Raw genomic sequence first — 24,591 nt, forward strand, 5'->3', positions numbered from 1 at the left:
GGATAGCAGCAAGCTCTCAGGAGACTTCTGATGGAGGAGCTCAAGAGCTTCCAATGGAAGGGATGAGTTAGCATGGTGACTGGGGGTGAGGCAGAGGAGGGAGGTCTGAGCCTTCCTGTGTGAGTGTGGTGTGAGACAAGGGCAGAGATTTTGGTTGAGAGAGTGATACTTCATGTGAGTGCTATCAAAGTTCAATGAATAGAAATGGCAGAGGGAAAGGTACAGAACTGGGCTTTAACCTTTGTTCAGACAATGACTGCTCTGCTATCCTGTTCCCAATTTCTCTATCATATTGTGACATATGTCCTCTCAATCAAAGTTATGAGTATTCTCTGCCTCAAAGGCAAGTTGTGAGGATGAAATGAACAATTTGCAGCTCATTTCAAGTTCCTTAGAGAAAAGTTATTGACCTCTAAATACTGGTTTTGATCTGCATTTTTCCCATTTAATGCATCTGTGATTGTACTTTAGGGGTAAGCAACTGTTGGGAAAATAAAGCACATAATATAAAGATTAATTGATTACTTATATGTTTGTTTCTGCTCCCCATGCTAATTAGTAATAAGTGTATGAGTTCTAGAGAATCATCTTTTTTTTTCAAATTATTCTCATATTTTATAGTTTTCATGAGAAAAACTGTAGGAAGTCTAATAATATTCTTACATTCAACTTCTGATAACATAGGGGACTTTTATTCATTTATGGCTTACACATTATGGCTTACACATTTATTTTGACCTCAAGCATAATTTCTTTGGCTGTATGAATCAAAACTTACTATTTTGAAAACAATTGATTTTTATCATAGGCAAATAAATAAAGCATTTTAAGCCTATTAAATATTTAAAAGACTGCCAATCTAACACATATTTTGACTTTAATGAGCTTCATCTAGAGTCAGCACCTAGTGGAATCCATTGCAAATTTAAAAGGTGTCAGGGTTATCTCAATTCCTAGCAGTTCCATGCCAACCTCTTCACCTTGAGGGCCCTTCTGCATTCTTAAGGGAACGCAGCCTGTGCTGTAGGTAGGTTCTTAGAGGCTCTATGGTTGATGACACAATTTCTTGGATAGTTCAGGCTATTCATTTTTACCACGATTAGGGGTAAAACCCTGGTTAGCAAATGCTTTTGGGATCTAGATTACCCATATAACAGTGTACATGATAAATTTGTTGCAGGGTATTAAATTCCAAGGGGTTAGGTTGTTAATAAGTGTATCTTATTTTAAGCAAGTTCAAAATATGAAAACAGATTTCTCTCCAAAATATATAAATGGATAAGACTTATAAATAAGTCATAAAGATATGTCATCACCAACATGGGTGTAACTGAGGTATCCATGGGTGGATGCCGTCTGGATAATTTAGCAGCCTTATAACTTGTTTCTCAGACATCTTTCTTTCCCTTTCATTCCCTAGTCTCTGCCACAATACAGTGCTCTCGTTGCAGTGCATTGGGATAAGATATCTTTGTAAAATTCTGTCATCTCAAACTAAACCTATTGTCATGGAAGAAAAAGGTAACATAAAGAAGTCTTAACCTCTTAGGTGGCGAAACACACAGAAACAGTAAAGGAGGTCCTGGTTAGCCGTTTGCTTGAACCTCAAGGGATAAAGTCAAATGCAAATAGAAAAATAGTAATTTAAGAGAGGGCTTCATTATTCTCTTTGACTTTCCCTAAGACAAATCCCTGGGCCTGAGACCTTAAACTTTAACCTCTATTCCTGAGGATAGCCTGTGGATGTTTGCTAAGAACATCCTTCCTGTAACTTCTTCCTACCTCTCTCTCTTCCTTAGCCCATTGGCTTCCATGACCCATTCATTGACAAGTCCTCTTTGAATGACGCCCTCCTACCATCTCTGGTATGGGGCCTCTTCTTACTTTACGTTTCATCAACGGATGAGGTGGAAATAGAGTTGAGTCCTCTGGATCCTGAGAAAGGACGAGGGAGTGTGTGCAAGCCCTCACCATTTGGGGGTCTCAGGTTGGATTCTAGTTGACAAGACAGATCCTTTACCCTTCAAAGATCTTTTAAAATTTATTTTTAATCATGCCAAAAGAATTGTTCTGCTTCTTTCCTTTGCCTTGAATTACATTACACTAGTTGTCAAGCCATTCCCAGACTTATCCAATATTGTGACTTGGTGTATGAGACTCCACATGATCAGGCCCCTGCCTCCCCTTCTATTTTCCTCTCAGCCCATTTTCTCTGACACTTCCGTACTCTGGCTGTCTAGGACTTCTCTGGTCTGAGCACTCAACTATCTCAAGGTCTTCAAAAATGTTGGTGCCTGGAATGATTTCCTAACACATCACACTCTTCACTTCACCCCTACCCTCCTCTTTATCTTTCAGTCATCATTGTAAGTGCTACTTTCTAAAGCAAGCTCCCTTAGAGACTCAGTTAAATTACTTTCTACGTGGCTCATAGCACAGTGTGCAACTCCTTTTCAGCAAAAACTTCCCTTATTGTAAGTTTATAATTTCATACTTACTAAGAAGTTTCAAGAATAGTAAATAGAATCCTTTGGCCAGATTCACCTGTTGTTAATATTTTGTCTTACTAGCCTTATTGTTGGCATTCTTTCTTCTCTCTCTCACTCTCTTCCTCTTTCTCTCTCACACACACCACATACATAGGATATTATTATTATTATTATTTTTGAGACGGAATCTCGCTGTGTCTCTCAGGTTGGAGTGCAGTGGCGCGATCTCAGCTCACTGCAAGCTCCGCTTCCTGGGTTCACACCATTCTCTTGCCTCAGCCTCCTGAGTAGCTGGGACTACAGGCCCCTGCCACCACGCCCAGCTAATTTTTTTGTATTTGTGGTAGAGACGGGGTTTCACCGTGTTAGCCAGGATGGTCTCGATCTCCTGACCTCGTGATCCGCCTGCCTAGGCCTCCCAAAGTGCTGGGATTACAGGCGTGAGCCACTGCACCCGGCCAGAATAGGATATTATTTTTTTAAACCATTTGAGTGTAGGTTGCATACACTATGCAAATAAGGATGACATATTTATCCCTAAATATATCTGTGTGTATTTTCCAAGAATAGAGATATTGTCTTTCATAACCACAGTAGAGTTATCCACCTTTAGTAAGCTTCACATTGGCACATTACTTTCGTCTAATTACCATCTATATACTATTTTTTTGTTAATTCATCCACTAATGTCTTTTTAAAGCATTTTTAATAATACAGGATACAGTGTAGGCTCATTTGATTATCTTATCTCTTTAATGTAAAGACATTTAATCTCATACAATTTCCACAGCTTCTGTTTTCTTTTTCAAGAAATTAACTTTTTTTTTTTAAAAAAACTTCCCTTTTTCCTTTTCAGGAGAACATTTTCAATTTTGGTTTTGTATGATATTTTATTACAGTTAGATTTATACTCTGCATTTCAGGCTGAAATAATGCATAAGTGGTACTGTGTTGTGTCAAGAGATATCATTGCTGTTTAAATTAATTATTTCTTTGTTCTGCCCTTTTTGTTGGATAGAAATCACCAAGAGAGCAGTGACCAACCTTATTCTATTTATACTTTTTAGCTCCAAAACTGACCACAAGACCTGGCACATGATAGGTGCTAAATAAATATTTGATGACTGGCAGAGGTGATAATGTAAAATTTCACTTAACTTTTCAGAAGCCTGCTTGAAATTGAGGTGCAGTTTTGCACTTCTATGCAGGATTATCTTGTCGTTACGAAATTTAAACGTGTTAGGCCGGTGACCCCAGACTCTTTGTCCTCTCCTTCTTGATTAAGAAGTAGAGCTGAACTAGGTTTACCCCCTTCTATGCCTCTTCCCTTTTACTGTCCGAGGTGCCCAGTCCTCAGTGATTAGTGAGTATGCCCTGTTCTGAGTGGCCTCAGTGTGAGAAAATACATATTTCTCTTCATTTTGCCAAAAAAAGCTGAAGGCATTTTTTTTCTCAGACAGCAATGAATGCATATTAAATGAACTGTAATTGTCTGCTAAATGTATTTCATAAACAAGCAAACCAGAGCTAGATTTTTCTGAGCCTTTAAAATACTTGGGATACTAAAAATATCCTGTCAACCTTGAGCACAAAGCTGTCAAGCCAGAAACATTAAGCATTTCTGAAAAAGAATTCGGAGGAGGTTGGTGGAGAAACATTGAAATTCATTGTGAATTTCATTTTTTAAGAATGAGGAGGCAGCTATAACATTGATGTGCATTTATCCTAAATGAAAAGAATGAATGAATTCCACTCACATTGTAGGACACACAACTCACTGAGAGTTTGCACATTATGAAAATTTCCCCTTTTGCTTCTCAGGAGTGTTATCTGTGGTTGGTTTGCCAAACAGGTATATGCCATTAAATGGTGAGGCTAGAGCTAAAATAATGTTAAAATAAGAATATATTGATATGTTTATATATGTTGAAAAAATGTTCCTAAATATGAAAATGTCTCAAAATGTTTTCCAGAGTTTGACAATTTTTAAAACACTCCCATTTGAAAAGTATCTGCAGTAATGAACTGCTAGTCAGAACTAAAACTGAGAAAGAAAAATAAAGACGCACAGGAATGATCCTCACTGAGGAGCATTTTCTGCTGGGGAGTCCATTGGCATTCAGTTGTCTCATTTAATTATCCCTTGTGTGATTCAACCATTATTTATGAGATTCTTCTTGTTCTTAAAGAGCTCTGGGCTCTGCTTGCCAATGTTATGGCATATGACGAGGCACAGTTATGCGGCGGGGGGTGCGTGTGATAATGCATTGGTCCACACTCCTGGCATGTTTTCTATCTGAACTCATCAGCTGCCAAAAGGATGCAGAGCTCTCTCTTTAAAGATAAAACACTAACTGGGGTTTCAACATTGTGTGGGATTTGGCAGGCATCACATGCTCCTGCATTATTTAGGTAGCATACAGTCCCTAAAATGTGAGCAGTACATGTTCAATAAAAATCATTTGCATGGGATTTACACCAGTTTCTGTTTGATAGAATCTCTGCCACTTGCAATGAGGAAATGAATTCAGAGAAATAGTCTGATCTTAATTAATGTAGTTGTTAGACATACAATCAATTGAAGCGTTTCACGTTTTTACTTCAATCCAAATTCCCCTACTGTCTCCATTCCCAGTTTGAATTAAATAGTCCATTGTGTATCTGCCTTGCTTTCAGCTGAGTTTGAGGGTTGGTATGAAATGTAAAAAGCAACAGAAAAGTCCTACTAATTTCTGGATGGAGAAAAAAGGGAGGCAATGATTAATAGTGAAAAACACTGAAAAAAAAATTCAGTTGCCAGCAGCATTATAGCTATTTTAAACAAACTAGTACCATTGATTTAGAATATAATATGGAGATGAATGGTCATTAATAAAGTCAACAGTGATTTTTTGTTATTAGTAGCTATCTTGGCTCCATGTCAAACTAAGTAAAAACATCACTTAATAAAGATTTTTTGAAATAACAATTATAGTTTTAGATGCAACTGGTGCTTAATATATTTTAATTCAAATGCCATTTCTAATTAGACTTTTGTTTTCTTTTCTATGGGAAAAAATAAATTCCTACAATGGAAAAATCTCTAATTGGCCAGGTCTCCTAGATGATAGTAAACAAAGTGTTTAATAGAAATGACTAAACAAATCACGGTGAACCGTTGATCTTGCCAGTTTACTAAATTGTATTCTCAAACTAGATTGACATGTAGGAATAGATACAACTGTAACTGAGGAAATTAGTAAGTTCTCATTCATATTTTTAAGACTATGAATAACAGAACATAATTGTAGTGTCATAGCAATGAGTCGTAGTGGTTATTGGATTGGTCTGGTCTAAATTAGTTTCCTAAGACACAGGCTATATAGTCAGAAAAAGTTTTCATTTTTAACCTCTTCTAAGGAAATATTAAGAACTTTAGTATCATTAATAAAATTTGCAAATTTACTCATCTCTTCAGAGGTTTATTCCCTTCCTACTGACCATCCACAACATGAAAGCAAAAATATAACGAAGCTTTTAAAACAAAAAAAAAAGTCTATTTACCATTGACATACCTGAGATCTACAGCACGCAGATCTTCTTCCAGTTACTGGACAAAATAGGTATGTTTCAAGTGTGTATCAGTGACTGCAATCAGAGTTTCTACTCAGTCAATTGGCCATTAAGATGAATAATTTAAAGAACCTACAAAGAACTCCATATTTTAAAGACTGTTTAAACTTATCTCTGTATTAATAATATAATCTGAAACTTAGACATTCCACCTGTGATACTTGCTGTTTTCCTCACCCACCTTGGTGGAATTGCTTCAAAAGGATAACTAGTTAGAATACATATTATTACTATTTCTAATAGTAATATTATCATTATCTGGTTGTAAATATTTCAATAATCAAGAAACTGTCAATTAGGACTATTTTATTCATTTTTATGTTCAAAATGCTTAAAATTCTACATGCTCTATAGTTATTTGTTTTATAAAATGTAATAGTATTTATTGTTAATATACAAAATACAGATTTTGATGCATCAGTTTCCTTAAATCCCTGTTGAAAAATTCATGTATCTTCAGTGACACGTATTTCAAAATAGAGAACACCAGAAAAAAGAAATGTAACAAAACCCTTTGTACCCAGAACTAGCAAATGTCATCTTTTGCCATATTATCTTTAGATTTTGTTCAACTTATCCCCAATCCAAACTGCTTTCCCCATCAAGTAATCACCGTCATGAAGTCGGCTTGTGTCCTTCTTGACTGTGCTTTACATTTTGCTGTGTATTTGTGCGCTCATAATACTATATTGCACTATTTTGTTTTAAACAATATAATTGATACTAGACAATATGTGTAATTCTGCAACTTGCTTTATTGACTCAACACTGTTTTCAAGGAAAATCATAGCTGTTTTAGGATTGTAGTCTGCTTGTTAAAGTTAGAATTACACACATTTCAACCTCAACTAGACATTATCAAGATGCTTTCCAATGTAGGGGTTCCAAAATACACCTCTACTCACAGGAATGGAGAGTTCCCACTTTCCCACATCCTTGCCAATTTTTCTTTCATCTGGCAAAAAGTTATATAATGCTTAAAAATGGGCAGGTTCCACTCTCAGAATTTTGAAAACACAAACTCATTTAATTCTCATTACAATTCTGTGACAAAGGTGCTTTAATGTTCTAATTTTACTGATGAGTAACTGACATAGACAGATTAAATAACTTGCCATAGTCATATAACTAATAAGGGTTAGAGTTACTTTTGAAATCAGACAATACTTGTCATTTACATATTTTTATTTTTTTTTTTATTTTGCCTATCTTGTAGGTGATCATTCATCTATCCAATTATTAGTGTGGTTGAACATCTTTTCAGTTACTGGAAGTTCAAATTGTCCCTTTCCTATAAATTATTTCTTGATATCATATGCCCATTTTTCTATTGAGTTATTTGCTTTTCTCTTGTTTATTTGTATGAGTTCTTTACATACACTTGCTACTAATTATCCCTTGTTGATCATATGTAATGAAAGTACCTTTGCTCAGTTTGTAGTTAGTCTTTTTGTTTTCCATAGACATTTTTTCGAAGATATAGAGACATTGCTATCAATAGTTCTTCATGTACTCTTTTGTGCTCTCTATAAGACAATCCTTTCCTAACTTGACCTCAAATAGATATTCTATATATTCTTCTAGAGCTTTAAGTTTTAAATTTGTTTTCAATATTTATGAAAAGAAATTTCATGTTGAGAGGTAATATAACTTCATTTCCTATTTAGAAAATAAACTGTTACAATGAGTTTTATTAACAATTCATTTGTCAGCCTTGGGCTTGTAAATATCACCTCTGTCAAATGCCCAATTTTCATGTAAGGATACACGTCTGTCAATTCTGCTTCACTGCCCTCTGCATCTATTTCTGCAGCAATACTGCCATATTTAAAAACCAAAGCCTTGAAGTATAGTTTGAAGTCAGGTAGCGTGATGCCTCCAGCTTTGTTCTTTTTGATTTAGGATTGTCTTGGCAATGCGGGCTCTTTTTTGGCTCCATATGAACTTTTAAGCAGTTTTTTTCAATTCTGTGAAGAAACTCATTGGAAACTTGATGGGAATGGCATTGAATCTATAAATTACCTTGGGCAGTATGGCCATTTTCATGATATTGATTCTTCCTATCCATGAGCATGGTATATTCTTCCATTTGTTTGTGTCCTCTTTTATTTCACTGAGCAGTGGTTTGTAGTTTTCCTTGAAGAGGTCCTTTACATCCCTTACAAGTTGGATTCCTAGGTATTTTATTCTCTTTGAAGCAATTGTGAATGGAAGTTCATTCATGATTTTGCTCTGTTTGTCTGTTACTGGTGTATAAGAATGCTTGTGATTTTTGCACATTAATTTTGTATCCTGAGACTTTGCTGAAGTTGCTTATCAGCTTAAGGAGATTTTGGGTTGAGATGATGGGGTTTTCTAAATATACAATCATGTCATCTGCAAACAGGGACAAGGCTACAGTAACCAAAACAACATGGTACTGGTACCAAAACAGAGATATAGACCAATGGAACAGAACAGAGCCCTCAGAAATAATACCACACATCTACAGCCATCTGATCTTTGACAAACCTGACAAAAACAAGAAATGGGGAAAGGATTCCCTATTTAATAAATGGTGCTGGGAAAATTGACTAGCCATAAGTAGAAAGCTGAAACGGGATCCTTTCCTTACTCCTTATACGAAAATTAATTGAAGATGGATTAGAGACTTAAATGTTAGACCTAATACCATAAAAACCCTAGAAGAAAACCTAGGGAATACCATTCAGGACATAGGCATGGGCAAGGACTTCACGTCTAAAACACCAAAAGCAACGGCAACAAAAGCCAAAATTGACAAATGGGATCTAATTAAACTAAAGAGCTTCTGCACAGCAAAAGAAACTACCATCAGAGTGAACAGGCAACCTACAGAATGGGAGAAAATTTTTGCAATCTACTCATCTGACAAAGGGCTTATATACAGAACCTACAAAGAACTCAACCAAATTTACAAGAAAAAAACAGACAACCCCATCAAAAAGTGGGCAAGGGATATGAACAGACATTTCTCAAAAGAAGACATGTATACAGCCAACAGACACATGAAAAAATGCTCATCATCACTGGCCATCAGAGAAATGCCAATCAAAACCACAATGTGATACCATCTCACACCAGTTAGAATGGCAATCAGTAAAAAGTCAGGAAACAACAGGTGCTGGAGAGGATGTGGAGAAATAGGAACACTTTTACACTGTTGGTGGGATTGTAAACTAGTTCAACCATTATGGAAAACAGTATGGCGATTCCTCAAGGATCTAGAACTAGAAGTACCATATGACCCAGCCATCCCATTACGGGGTACGTACCCAAAGGATTATAAATCATGTTGCTATAAAGACACATGCACACACATGTTCATTGCAGTACTATTCACAATAGCAAAGACTTGGAATCAACCCAAATGTCCATCAGTGACAGACTGGATTAAGAAAATGTGGCACATATACACCATGGAATACTATGCAGCCATAAAAAAGGATGAGTTTGTGTCCTTTGTGGGAACATGGATGCAGCTGGAAACCATCATTCTTAGCAAACTATCGCAAGAACAGAAAACCAAACACCGCATGTTCTCACTCATAGGTGGGAACTGAACAATGAGATCACTTGGACTTGGGAAGGGGAACATCACACACCGGGGCCTATTATGGGGAGTGGGGGGAGGGATTGCATTGGGAGTTATACCTGATGTAAATGACGAGTTGATGGGTGCTGACGATTTGATGGGTGCAGCACACCAACATGGCACAAGTATACATATGTAACAAACCTGCACGTTATGCACATGTACCCTAGAACTTAAAGTATAATTTAAAAAAACAAACAAACAAACAAAGCCTTAGAATGGTTTGAATATCTGGAAGGGTGGGTCTTTCCTTCTTCTCCTTGCCATTCTCTTTTCATTCAGATGCTTTTGTTCTTAATTTGCTTTTAATCTAATGTGCAGAGTACATTTTTTAGACAAGCATAGTCTAGGTTTTGTTTTGCTTTGGTTTTCTGTATTTTTATTGATGATTTATATTTCTAGGATTGCCAGATTTAGAAAATAAAAATACAGGATGCCCAATGAAATTTGAATTTCAGATAAACAACAAATAATTTTTAAATTTAAGCATGTATCAAATATTGTAGGGAACATGCTTTTACTCCAAATTTATTTATTTATCTGGAATTCATATTTAATAGATGTCCTATATTTTATCTGAAAATTCTAACTATTTCAATTGTCTTGAAATGGAAATTAAGAAAATGTCATTTGATAGCAAAGACATGAAATCAACTTTACTGCCCATCAAGGCAGACTGGATAAAGAAAATGTGGTACATATACTCCATGGAATATTATGCAGCTATAAAAAGAGTGAAATCATGTTCTTTGTAGCAACATGGATGCAGCTTGAGGCCAGTATCCTAAGTAAATTAATGCAAGAACAGAAAACCAAAAACCACATGTTCTCACTTGTAAGTGGGAACTAAACAATGGGTACTCATGGACGTTAAGATGACAACAATAGACACTGGGGACTTACACGGGAAGTGAAAAACATTGAAACTATTGGGTACAATGCCCAGTACCTGGTTGATGGGATCAGTTGTATCCCAAACCTCAGCATCAAACAATATACCCAGGTAACAAACCTGTACATGTACGCCCTGAATCTAAAATAAAAGTTGAAATTATTAAAAAATAAGTAAATAAAAAGAAAAGAAAGAATAAAGAAAAGAAAATGTGACCTGTATGGTATTTGTTCTTTGAATTTTATTAAGACTTTCTTCATGTTTGTGTTTTGTAATTGTTCATATGTGTGTGTGTGTGTGTGTGTGTTTTTTCTTTTTAATAGAGGCTGAGTCTTGCAATGTTGGTGATGTTGGTCTTGAACTCGGCCTCAAGCAATCCTCCCTCCCAGCTTCCCAAAGTGCTGGGATTAGAGGCGTGAGTCACCACACTGGGCCTGATCATATATGTTTAAAAGAACAATGTATTTTTTGCTTGCAGGCTGCAATGTGGATATACACTTACTAAATGAAATCCATTAACTGTGTTTTCTATAATCTTACAATTTTTTTCTTTGCTTTATCTATCAGTTCCTGGTAGAGGTATATTATTGCATATTTGTCTCTTTCTTTTTAACATTATGAAACTGTATTTCAAATCAATTTGTTAGGTACACACTAACTTATGATAATTGTATAATTTTTGATAGATTGTAGTCTTTATCTCTAGATATCGTAACCTCTTATCGTTATTGCTTTTATTCTTAATTTGTTTTCTCTAAAATTCTCATTATTACATGTCTTCTTTTGGTTGATACAGTATTTGTGTTTTATAACTTATCCTATCCTATTTAAAATATTCAGTATTGTCCTATTTCAAATATTCGGTATTATCCAGTAATGTTCTATTATAAAAATATTTAACAGGATTTAGAAAAATGAAGCTGATCATCTTTATCATTTTTAATTAGTGAGTTTAATACATTCAAGTACATTGATATTACTGGTGCACATTTGCAGTTATTTCTATTATTAATTAAACTTTAAAAAATATTTTTTCCTTTTTTACATACAAGTTGAATTGATGAACCTTTTTCTTTTTCATTTTTCTGCTACTTTGGAAGTCATATTATATCTTTTAGTGTTTGTTCAAATTCTTAAACATACACAATTAGCCACAAAATTTTCTAACAAGATCCAGACTCAATCAATATCTTCATCTTTTCTCTGGATAGTATAAGAAATGTTTCATGTTTTAACTGCCAACTGAACAATATTCAACCTCTCATTGTTTAGACTTTTTTCCACATCTGTCATAAGAACACATTTTTAATATGATTATATTTACTCCTTATAGTTAATATTTGATTAAATTTACCAACACATTTTTATCAGTTTTGGCAGTTATAACTTGTTTCTGTCATTTGACTCCTTTGTGTTCATTGTACATTCTGCTGATGAACATCCTTTACAGATTCTTTCAGAAAGTGTCTATAGATGACAAGATCTTAATCTTTGTATTTCTGTAAATATGAACAAACATTTTAATTTTTCTTAGATAAAAGTCCAAATTCATTTCCATCCTATTATCATCTATAATATTCACATCAAATGTCCAGGGATAATTAAGCTAATAACTCACAAAATTTACGTGAGACTTCCAGATTGCAGGACACTTATGAAATAAAACTGAAGTGAACTAAATAGACCTTCATGTTATTTTTATTATTTTCTGAGATAAGAAAACAGAAGTTATTTTGTAAAGGCAAAAATTTTTTAAATGGAAATTGTAATTTTATATTAATATTATTTTGTTTCATTACATTTGGTTCTAGTTATGATTAACTTCTGAAAATGATCACTTTTTTCTTCTTTGAATTTCTCTTAACCATCTGTAAAAATATTTCTATAAAGATAATAAAAAGAAGTGAAATGCAGTTGTTAAATAGAAAAATATATATGCAGTTTCATTAAGTACAAGTATCAATGGCTCTGGAGCAATCTTGTTCTTACTCTTTTATAAATCAAAGCTCTTTGAACATGCATTTTTGCAAGCTTGCTTTCAGCGTTAGATTTTTCTCTTTGTATTTTCTGAGGAGAATTTTTAAAAAATAGAATATTATTTCCTCTTGGAAAGGTACATCATTACTCAGTGGCATATTGTTCAAATGTCCAAAAGTTGTTCTTAGAAGGTCTTGTTTTGCTAGATTCATATATTTTTGTGAGGAAAAAGGAAGCTAAGAAAACATACCAAAGAGTTCATCATACTAGACAACACATATTGGCAACTACTCTCTCTCTATACACACACACATATATATAAAATATATATACACACATAGATACACGTACATATATACATATATATGTACACACACATATATATAATTTAAGTTGATATATATAAGTGTATATATATTGAACCTTGTCAAAATGCATTATTATTTGCAAGGTTTTCTTAAATTTCATAAAGAGGTGAGCTGGATTTCCCCTTATACTGAGGATTGCCTTTTGTGGTGATAGTTAAAAACTGCCTATGTATACATGATAAAACCCAACTGTAATAAAAAAAAGATTGCTTTCTGTAAATTCATTTGAAAGGGTTCTGCTTAAAATAATGTTTTATAAAGATGATGTGCTTTTTATGAAAAGTCATAAGTTTACCACCTTTACATTATATTAGACATTGCATCATGCTTTGTGAAATGTATCATTAAAATTGCATCTTGAGTCCTTGTTGTTCAGCAATTGATTTTCTTTTGGGGAGTGCATCGACACTGAAATACATAATGTCATCAGAAACATATGGAAGGAAACTGAACTGATAGGCTATTCCGCATACTGCATGGAATTTTCTCAAGTTATTTGGGCAAGTCTCACAGAAAGAAAACATCCCAAATACCCACAATAATCTAGATGTACACACCTCAGAGGTATTCTCAGATATATATAAGAATGCTATCATTATAATTTAATACTCAAGTAGATATTTGTACTAAAGAGAGACGTTCCAAAAACATTCTGAATTTAATTGTAAAACAAAGACACCTAAGTCTTGGAAGAATTAAAGTAGAATTGGAAACCAAGTATTCTTTCTTCAATCTAAAGCATAACGTCGTTTCACTGGGTATACATTCCACTAAAATGAGTGAACAATTGACACTGGAAAACTCGAAGCTTAGGTCTGGTTGACTTGGCAATGTCAGACATCCTCATTTGATGATGTCAGCTGCCCAGAAGGAGTCAAAGTGGAAAGGAGTGCTCCTCTTTCCCTCTCCATTGCTTTGGTCTCAACACTCCTAAAGGGAAGAGCTGTCCATTCCTGTGACTCTCCAACCCTACCTGTTAAGTTCCTTAAAAATTTATTGGGCATCCGTCTTAGTCCATTTGTGATGCTCTAAAGGTATTTCTGAGACTGAGCAATTTGTAAAGAAAAGAGATTTGTTTGGCTTGCGGTTATATAATCTGCAGGGTTATACAAGAAGCATGGTGCCACCATTCGTTTCTGGTAAGGGCTTCAGGGAGCTTCCATTCCTTGCAGAAAGGGAAGGAGAGCCAGCATCACATGGCAAGAGAGTAGGAAAAAGAGAGAGAGAGAGAGAGAGAGAGAGGAAAGGGGTGCCATATTCTTTAAAACAACCAGTTCTCTTGGGAACAAAATAGAGCAAGAACTCACTCATTACTGAAAGGATAGCACCAAGCCATTTTTGAAGGGTTCATCCCCGTGATCCAAACACCTTCCACCAGGCCCCACCTCCAACACTGGGAATCAAATTTTAACATGAGATTTGGAGGAGACAAATATCTAAACTATATCAACATTTATATATTCCATGCATTGCACTTGGTGCTGGAGTACAGAGTATGTAAAGATGAGTAATAGGAAAGCAGGCTTTTTTTTTTTTTTTTTAAGTTGTTCACTTCTCTATCCCCAGTCCTTAGTACATTGTGTGGCATGCATTAAAACAGGATCAATAAGTTTGTGTTGAATAAATGAAGGAAAGTTTCTAAAGTAGACTAAATACGATAATAAATTCTTTGGTTTTCCTCGTTAAGAGATGAGTCTGATTTCCTTTTTCTTCGATTTGGGTTGGCCTTAGTGAATTGTTTGAACAATATAACATGAATAAACTGGTGTTCTGAGGCTTCCAAAGCTGGGTCTTTAGAAGCCATGCAATTTATCTCTGTGCTTGTTTGAATAATCACTGTGGGAGCCCTGGAACAACCTTGAAGAAATTCTACTACCCTGAGACCACCGTGCAGATTGGCCATTTGTAGGCATTCCAGTGGATAATACCAGCTGAGCCAAACCTTCCAGCCATTCCCTCCCATACACTAAACAAATGAATGAGGCTGGCTTGGATTCTTCTGGCCAACCCATCCACCAGCTGATACCTGCAAGATCTAAGCTGACACAGTACATGGAGCAAGAAAATTGCCCAGATGAGTGCTGTCCAAATTATTGACACACAAAATTGTGGGACAATATAATGTTGTTATTTTAAGTAGCTAAATATTGGAGTTGTTTATTACACAGCAATAAATAACTGAAACAGCTGCTAAAGGATTACAGTTTTGGTGGATGTGAGGAAAGGTAGAAAGAATCTCAGTGATGCAGATATATACAGATATTTATAATCCAAAATATTATTTTCTAAATCAGAGTTTTGCGTAGGGGGCTATGTGAAAGCCTGAAAGAGATAATCAACTCAACTTAGGAGGCAGAATATTTATTCCTTGAAAGAAATGAGGTCCAAGCTAATGCACCTCTTTTGAGGGAGAAATGAATGAAAATGTGACATGTCACATGACAGTTTCTCTTTTCTGATTTAGATCACATTTTTGTTAATGAATGCAATAAATGATAATTACCTTTTTTCACTAAAATAATAAGAATCTGATCCCTCAGAGCTATTCTGGGGGATATTGGAGACTAACCGTCCAAAATGAGGTCACAAGTCCTGAGATACAGTGGTTGATTATGTGGAATTGACCCAGCTGCTGAGAAAGAGGCAAAGCATGGGTTATCCTCAGTATTTGGTATCATGGAAATCTAGGCGGAATAATGGTATTTTTTTTTTGCAGTAGTTGAGGAGCAATATTTTTGGGCAATGTCTGGTACATTGTTTAGGCCTTTGGCAAGCTTGTTTACATCAAAAGTTCATGGATCACCTTCAGACAAGATATTCAGAGTCTGTCAGTATAGAGAGGTATCATTTGTGTCTGGGGAAGAATTGAAAATTTCTGAATCAGTGATGCTGAAATACTACAGATAGATCACAAATTAAATTTGGAGGTGGTAGACTTGTTTCTTCTACTGTAAACAGAGTGACCTAGCATTTTAAACAGTGATTTATGAAGTATCTCCCATTTCTAAGTTTATAGGAGTCTACAACTCCCACAATTCTTTCTTGTGCTACTGTGAGTACTGTGAGTTCTTAGGCCACAATTTTATGCCATTTAACAACTTTGGAGTTCCTCATACTCAACTTCCAATGGAGATTTAATGCTGCTGCCTCTGGGAAGCAGTGAACACTTCCTTGAACTGCAGATCTTTATCGACTGCATTAGTCTTCAATGTAGATTCTCTTTCACCTCCCAAAACCAGCGCATTTGAATTTCTAATGACAGTATATGAAGTACATCTTACATCTCTTCCCAGGGCTGCAGTTGAACATACCAGTACTCTCAGATGTAGAGAAGTAATTGGAAACTAGCCATTCAGTCTTTCTCAAAGTTCAGACACAATGACCGGATTTCCCCCTTCTGTACCATTTGGCTTTTATTTTTAGCTCAGGTTGAACTGGAGGTAGGTGGGGAGAATTTTTCAAAGCAAAGTGAATATTGTTATAGGATTATGACACTGGAGTGGACATTCAATTATCAGTGAAAGACTGTTCTTAAGTCTGAAGCGACTGGAGGCCTTTTCAGTCTAGAAAGAGTTAGTCGTAAGTTGTGCTTGAGATGGGCAATGGGGGAAAAATAAAGTTTTCTTTTTTGGGAGATTAAAAAGATATGGTTGGTCTTACACAAGTTGTGGCTGTTGTGCACAGGAGCTAGCAAGGACTCCACTTTGGCTGCAGCTGGAGGCTGGTGTAGGAGAATCAACAGAGTTTCCCCTAATTGAATGACAAGGCGGAGAACCATCTGCATAGGACCTAGGATACCAGGGGAAGAAATCTGGATACTATTTCAAGGTATTTGGGAATAAAAAAATATATTTGAGCAGGAAAATAATAAAATTAATGTAGTATTTTAAGGTCAAATCTAGAAGATATTTAACATATGTTGAGCACTGACTAAATATGCCAAATAGTTTTTATACATTATTTACTTAAATAACACTATAAAGAAATATTTGCTTCATTTTGTAGATGAGAAAATTTAACTTTGGATTAGTAAACAAGCTTACCCGACATCACACATCTGGCAAGTGGAAAAAACAAGATTTAACCCCAATTTACCTAATTCCAAAGACGGTGCTCTTCCATGAGGCTAGGCATGTGTCTAAGAAATGAATTAGTTAATTAAACCAGAGTGATAACAAAACTAAGGAATACTGGGAAGTCAGATTCATAAAGACTTGAGAATTAATAACTGATATGGAAGATGAAATAGCAGAATAAGAACTATAAATTTTCCTTCCTAGGTGACTGGAAAAATGTTATAGCTAGGAAAGTTTTGAGTAGCAGTTGCATCGAGGGGAAAAATTATACCTAAACTTTTTCCCAACATTCAAATGCTGCCTCTCTTAGTGTGAGTTTCAACTTAGCATTGATTTTATTATAGTGGTATGCTCAGGTTAAAGTGGCAAGTACTTAGCTGTTGTTACACATTGGGAAGGAAACTGGGAGAGAAGTTGATATGTATTTGTCCTGGCAAGTTGGCCGGCTGGGGAAGACCAGGGCTGGCTCAGGGATCCAAGGTCAGCTAATAGGAGAAGTTCTGATGAAGACCATCAATGCACTAGGCAGGCTCAGAAAGAACAAATGTTCCAATTAAGAGCACTTCTATCTTCTGATACCACATGCCACTCAGTCAAGCTCACCCCTCAACATCATCTCTTCTGCTTCTTCATCCCTGGCTTTGGTAATCTGTGTACTGGTATTTACACAGTCCTCCATTCTAGCGTTTCATCTGAACATGCCTTTCTTTGACAGATTCTCAAGTTGTAGCACCCTCTTTTGCTCATCAACATTTATGTAGAGAGAGTCCTGTTTTTACCTACCTGTCTTGTTGAAAATAAATTTTGCTGATCTTTATCATTGCGTTTAGGTTCCTGGAGTATTGGAATTTTAATTGACTAGTGAAGTAATAATCTTTTTTAACTGTAGCCCTAGCACACTGAGGTAAACACACCCTCATGTAATAAGAAGGCTATGACGTATGATGCCCCACCCCAGGAGAGTCTGAAGCTGATTCTCAACCCACGTCTCCCTCACTAGGGAACATTGCCTATAATTTTAGTTCAGCCAAGGGCTCGCCTTGCCCAACATAACAATAGAACCCAAATCATAGAGCAGCTAATTTAAAGGTTACTTTCTAACATAGCTTCACGATCTCCAACAATTTTTCCCAATCTTAGATAAAACAGAGAAACTTGAGACAAGGTCCAAGTGAGAATGTATAAGGGAAATATATAAAATAATTATTGTCTTAACTTTAATTTACAGCCCATGGGCAAGTGACATAGAAAGCACAAAAAATCTTTGGGCTGCCAAAGTGGGGCAAAAAAAAAAAAAAAAAAAAAAAGTTGAAATAAAAAGAAATACTTAAAGCTCTGCCATGGCTTCCCTTGCCATTGATTCTAAGGTTGCCCACCTTCTGCCCGAAATGCCCCTGCCAAGTCCTGCTTTGAATGTAGCTAACCTACAGAGGGAATCATGTAATCCAGTTAGTCTTTTTAGAGCATATTAAAAATGGGTAGCGCTGGTAAGAGTATAAAAGGTAGATACATGCAAATATTAGATTAAAACAGACAAACTATATTTGCATATTTTTCTACTTTTTCCACAACCTGTCTGAAATGGATTTTATTCTATTCCAATTGCAACTAGAATTCCAATTCTATTCCAATTGCAACCCTAGACAACTTGCTTTCCATTTTCAGTCAAAAATCTATTAGTGAAACCAACTGAAATGCATAACTTATTTACCTTCTTTGCTTCAGTTCCTTTATAACAGTGAAAGTGTTCACATTTATCTACACATGGTTACTTCTAAGTTTTTTTGTTTATGGTGAGATAAAGAGAAAGAGAGAGAGAGTGAGCACACGTGTGTATGTGTGTGTATTTTGGGAATTCAGCTTTTTCATAGGAGGATAAGACATTGAAAAAATCTCTAAACAATGTTCTACTGAACTTATTTCTTATTTAAATGACTGGGTGTTCTTTAGGAGTTATTACATCCAAGTACTGATATGAATTGAGTTTAAAAATTTCTTACGTTCAGAACTTTCTCTTAAAAAATGTGTATCAAGACAATAGGAAATGGAAACAATCACCATCTGCCAGTTTATTAGGCTTTTAGTAAAGATCGTAACTTGTACATGAAAAAAGAGGGAGCTGACAAGTATGATGTATGGAGTGCCTAGAATTTTGGGGGTAGTTTCCTTTTCTCTTAGAGAACCCTGCATTGTGGTCTTTCCATGTGTCAACATGCTCTTAAGAAAAACTCCAGCACCAAATCATACCACAGCAAAAATGGCTGCCTCTTCACAGTTTTCTTCCTCAAGGATATTTGCATTATATGAGGGTTTATTCTAAATGGTGAACCTTCTGCAGAGACATTTTCAAACATCAGCCAGCAGGTGGAAGATATCTTTTTGGGTAAGCGGATCAGGGACATCACATCCTTGCAGAAAGATTTTTGTGCTCCACAGTGTGACTTATCAGTACAGAGCCTCTGGATTGGGATAATGAGTTTGTTGGAGGAAATGTGTGGTAAGATGACTCAAAGACACAAATCCAGTGTCTCGGTACTGCATAAGTCTCCTAGAACCTTGCCACAGTCCTGAGGACAGAGATGAGGTTAAAATTTCCTGCCAGCTGGTTTGAAAGGGGCCTTGAAATAGAATAGAAATTAAATTACAATACAGAAAATTATTTTTTGCATATTATACTCTTTGGTCTAAGATTCATATTCTCTGTAAACAAATATTGCTTTCATTCAAGGAGTTTATGTGCTAGGGTGTTTCAACATAAAGATTTTTAAAAGAAATTCAACATACTTATGTATGTCATCATTAGGAAGGTAAGAAAGTACAGCGTTTAATAATTCCTTACCAATAACTTTCAGCATAAAAATTTTCATGTGAATATATTTGTAAAAGCACTGCTATTTTCTTCACAGAGAAGGGGCTCTGTAAAATGCATACTCTAGATTTCAGTAGAGGGGCGCTCTGGTTTCAGACACACTCCAATGCATACCTTTTGATCTTTTGATGATATAAATACATACAGGACACAGGGGAGCTAATTAACCTAAAATCTGGTTATGCTACTCATCAGCAGATGGACCTTCAGTTTAACTTCACTGTAGAAAAAAATATGGTGATGTCTCAATTATCAAATCACCTAAGAAGTAAATTGCTTTGAGTATACACCTATCTCTTGCTTAACGACTTTAACTCTTCTCTGAAAAATCTGCCACTGAATAAAAAGCTGGTAAATGAAAAAAATTCTATTAACTTTTATAGGAAAATTTGAGAGGAGTTCTATTCCAAACCATAGATAAAACACCAAACTGACAAACATCCTTGAATAATGAAAACAATGTTATAATGTTTTAAACATTCTAATGATTTAAAAGTAAATAAATATAATTTGTATGTAAAATGCAATGTAAAAACTCACGAAAAAAAAGAAACTTCCAAGAAGTTGGTGGTAGGTGAGAAGAGGTGGAGAGAGGTATCTTTTGAGAGGGCATATTCCTTTCTGTACAATTTTATTCTCTCATTTTCCCATCTGTTTGGAGGCTAATGACTAACCGGCACTCAGCCTGAACTTAAAAGTAATATTAGTGAACAGGAAAACACTTTCTATCTGAACTATCCCTTCTTAAAGTATACTTATATTTATTTAGTATGTTTTGGGTAGAAAAGTTCATAAACAAAAGACTTGGATGTGAGAAGAAGTTCGTTAGGGGCTTTTAAGGAAGTTCTTTTTCATTCTTCTAAGAGTGCTTTTGGAAGTGATTCTCTCTCTCCTCTTGTGGAAATTATTGATCTTGGCCATGAGCCCTAAGGCAAAATAGCCATTTCAGATCCCAGTTTGAGGGAGAAGCTCACCTAGGAAGTAAAGACTAAAGCTCATGCAAGGATGAGGGCCACTGGATTAAGGCAATGGTATATCAAGTTATGTCAAGCTGAACACATTCAAACTTGTACAAGCAAGATCCTATACAAGGACGCTGGTAGAGGAAATATACTGGGGCAAGTTTAAGAAACAAACAGCCCCACGAAATACAGATGCAAGCAAGGGAAGATGCTGGCTGCATTATATGCTGTATGTCCAGGTAGGTGGGTAGGCAAATGGAGGAAGAGGGATGCTGGGAACTGGAGAAAGGTAAATATTTGTCTTTCAAGTGGCCATGGTCATAGTTTGTGGTTTACCTACTTAGGAGGGCGTTCCTACACTGGGCCAGAGATTTGACATGTCCCTGATCAGACTGTTTCTAGAGAAAATGATTCATTGATAAATTACAGTGAGATGGTATGGTATGAAAAATGTCAATAATAATATAAAAAAGTCAGTTGGGATGAGTAGACTTGTCTCTGGAGTCTTAGGACTTTGAATAAACCCATAAGAAAGTGCTAGATTCTAACTAGGGCTTTATCACTTCACAGGCAACTTGTGAGTGGTATGAGAACGGAGGCACCAAAAGAATCTCTGTCTCCAGATATGTCTCCTAGCTGAGTCTACCAATTGTGAGAAATTGGCACAAATAGTTCATTGGAATAAACAATTAGCATCTCTGTTAAAAATGCAAAGTTATAAATAGAGACAACACATTAAACTAATGATTCCCAGCCTGAGTACTGAGGTCACCTAGGGCTCCAATACAAACTCAAAAAGACACTGCAATATATTTAAAAATCTTAAGAAAAACACAGTAAAGTCTCTTGGATATTTTGTAAACTACTAGCTCAAGACAGTTAACATTTTTAAGGTTGATCACTACATTTCTTTCAATGAAGGTGGTGCAGTCCAATCTGATTCCACAGTTTGTAGTGTCCAGTAGGCACTAAGTGTTTAAAACTTAAATGCTTGTTAAGGTGCTTGGATGTAAGAATTTAATAAATGGGATGGTTAGGTATTTCTTTTCACCTAGGGATAACGTGAAACAATTATTGAGGCAATTAAGGATGTCATGAACCCAGATGACATGGAAAGCCCGGCATTCAGTTATTACCACTTACTAATCATATGGCAGTATTTTAATCATTTAGATTCAATGAACACAGCACATGTTTCTGTGGGGAAGAGGGAATCAGAAAGCTCCTTAGCAAGTGGGGTGGAGTTTCAAAGAAGGGTTTCCCGAAGAGTCATTAGAACTTTGTGTTCCTGAAGAAGGACAGATGCAGTAAAGATGTGGCATATAGTTAGGGAACAAAATGGTCATGACCTTTATGATTGAGTCTAGGGCCAAGCTTACTATTGAGTCAATGGACCCCTGGTCTCATATGATCTGGTCTCACATTTCTGAAGCTTGGACTGAACTGAACTGTCTTTAAATACAGAGTGAAGGCAAATAGCCATTCTGCTTACTATATTCTACTCTTTCTTTGGCATTAAGTTTCCAGAAGCCTCAAAATTAGATATGCCTTTATTAGAAAGCATTCCAATTTAATAGGCTTTTATGAAATAATCTTTTTTCTTTGAAAAAAAGTCCAAAACACCAAAATATCACCATAGATAGCAAAATATATCACTGATACTCCAATATCTATTAACCATGAGTTATCTTGTTTTCTCTCTGTGATATTTATTTCTCATAAGCAAACACTAGAAGACCATGATTTTAACCATCCAATATCCCTTAAGTATCCTAACCGGCAAGACTCTATTTGGGCTACCTCTTATGATAAAACTCCATTTTTTCTTAGCTTTATAATATACATGAAAACCATTTTCATGTTCTGAAGTTTTGGGTATAAGCATTCACTGTGTTCTGGTTAAAAACCTGAGTAATTTCTACCAATGGCTTTGCTTAAACTCTACTATTTCATCCAGAATTATTGTATAGTTTGAAGTTAAACAACAGATGAACACTTGGGATTTCTTATCAACTTATCCAGACATTGATGGAAAGCATTCATAAACTGAGATTTTTTTTTTTTTTTTTTTGGACGACGGATTGAAGAAATTCTAGTTTGTCAAAAACTTTCTTTTAGATCATTCTCTTTTAAGTTCTATCATTCTTTCTTGTTCCTCTGCACTTTTTCTCTCTATATCTTTCAATAACTGAAATGATTTTGTGAGATTTTTTTCCATGTTAAATGTAAGCTTTTTTTAAAAAAAAAATTCATTGCAATTGAGCATGTCATTGATCCCTCTGCCCATTTTTCTTATATTAAAAGGTCTCCTGCTGGAATTTAATTTCAAGTTAAATCTTTACCCCACCCTCAGGCTGTGAGACTGAATTAAATAAATCCCACTAAAAGTAATAAACCACTCTTAGCTGTGGTCTTGTGATATCAGTTGTCAGCCTGTCAGAGCAAATCTGAGTGTTAAATTCACTGCTTCTGCTAGTGAGGAAAGAATCAGAACACCAAAAAGCCAAGAGTATCAGAACGGCTGCAGTCACTCTGGTTTCATCTCAGTAGCAGGACTTAAGCATGCAAAAAAAAAAAAAAGAAAAATCTTTGAAGATGATTTTCTTGATGACATTCTTTTAAAATTCATATTGATGGTAAAACAAAGGCTCAGCTACCGCTATTAGACTTTATTTAGTAATTTTGCAAGCCTGTGAGATCTAGTAACAAAAAGGCAGAATTAATTCTTCATTTTAGAGAGGACAGACAAAAACAGGAATCTGGTACTGATGGAGAGTGATCGATTTTAGATTTAAAGTGTTAGTCAGGACTTGTGTCCAAATGTATGACTGAAGGGAGGACAATTTGAGAGAGAGAAAGAAAAATAACATAGGTCTTCCATTTTCTCCTTATGAAAATTTGCAAGGAAATTAATCCACAGAACACAGCCAATCCCTCACACTTCCAAACAAAATGCTCTAAAGGGAGAAATAACATCCTCTCTCAGTACCTTATCCATGAAGCTTGACACTGGGAACAATCCCAGTACCAGGCTGGATTTATGGGTGTGACTAATAAAAGGTGACAGCTGGCTTCAAATCTGTTGCCTTGTCATTCACTGGACCAATTTACAAAATACTTGTTTACCCTCAAAGCACTGAGCTTGTCCCCCACAAAAAAGGTCTTAACACAAAAAGAAAAACATTAGTTTCTTCATATTAAATTCTGAAGAGTTAAAGTTGTATAAACAGCCAAAAATCAATACTGTCAGTGATTTGGTATTTCTAAAGAACAGGACAACAGCTCAGCAGATTAACTTCCTCCTCTCCGTGGATAAGCAGAATATTGCCTTCCGTAGAGATATAGCTGGAGGAATTCCCGGGGGTGGGGGAGTTGAACACAGACAATTCTCTGAACAAGATTTCAATTGAGAATTCTGGGATATAGAAAGATGATAGACATTTCTCAGTAATTATTGTAGTTGCAACTTTGTCTTTCTACATCTTTATCCAGTCAAGCACTAGCATATGGTTAACACTGAATGCCTAGTACTTCGTCAACTCTTCCTCCCATCCTTTTAAAAACTCTTATTACTTCCCAATTTGGAAAGGGAAACAGTTCTAGGGGAAGAATGTCCTGGGAAGTAGCTTTTTTTCTCATATTTTGAAGAAAATGTTGGTGGTCAAAATTATGCTATTTGATTTGTTATACCTGCAAATATATTGCAAGGTCATACACTTTTCTACCCTCATAA

General features: G+C 35.6%; 1 long non-coding RNA gene across 1 annotated transcript in view; it reads left to right on the plus strand.

Annotated features, from left to right (window-relative positions):
* The window catches only part of LOC119624377 (uncharacterized), a 34,024-nt gene extending 22,779 nt beyond the window's left edge, over positions 1 to 11,245 (plus strand). The window contains exon 3 of the long non-coding RNA XR_005240455.2: positions 10,930 to 11,245. This is a non-coding gene — a long non-coding RNA (uncharacterized lncRNA). The remainder of the gene's footprint in view (positions 1 to 10,929) is intronic.
* The last annotated feature ends 13,346 nt before the right edge of the window (positions 11,246 to 24,591 follow it).

This window comes from Chlorocebus sabaeus, chromosome 12 (genome assembly GCF_047675955.1).
Source record: "Chlorocebus sabaeus isolate Y175 chromosome 12, mChlSab1.0.hap1, whole genome shotgun sequence".
NCBI lineage: Eukaryota > Metazoa > Chordata > Mammalia > Primates > Cercopithecidae > Chlorocebus > Chlorocebus sabaeus.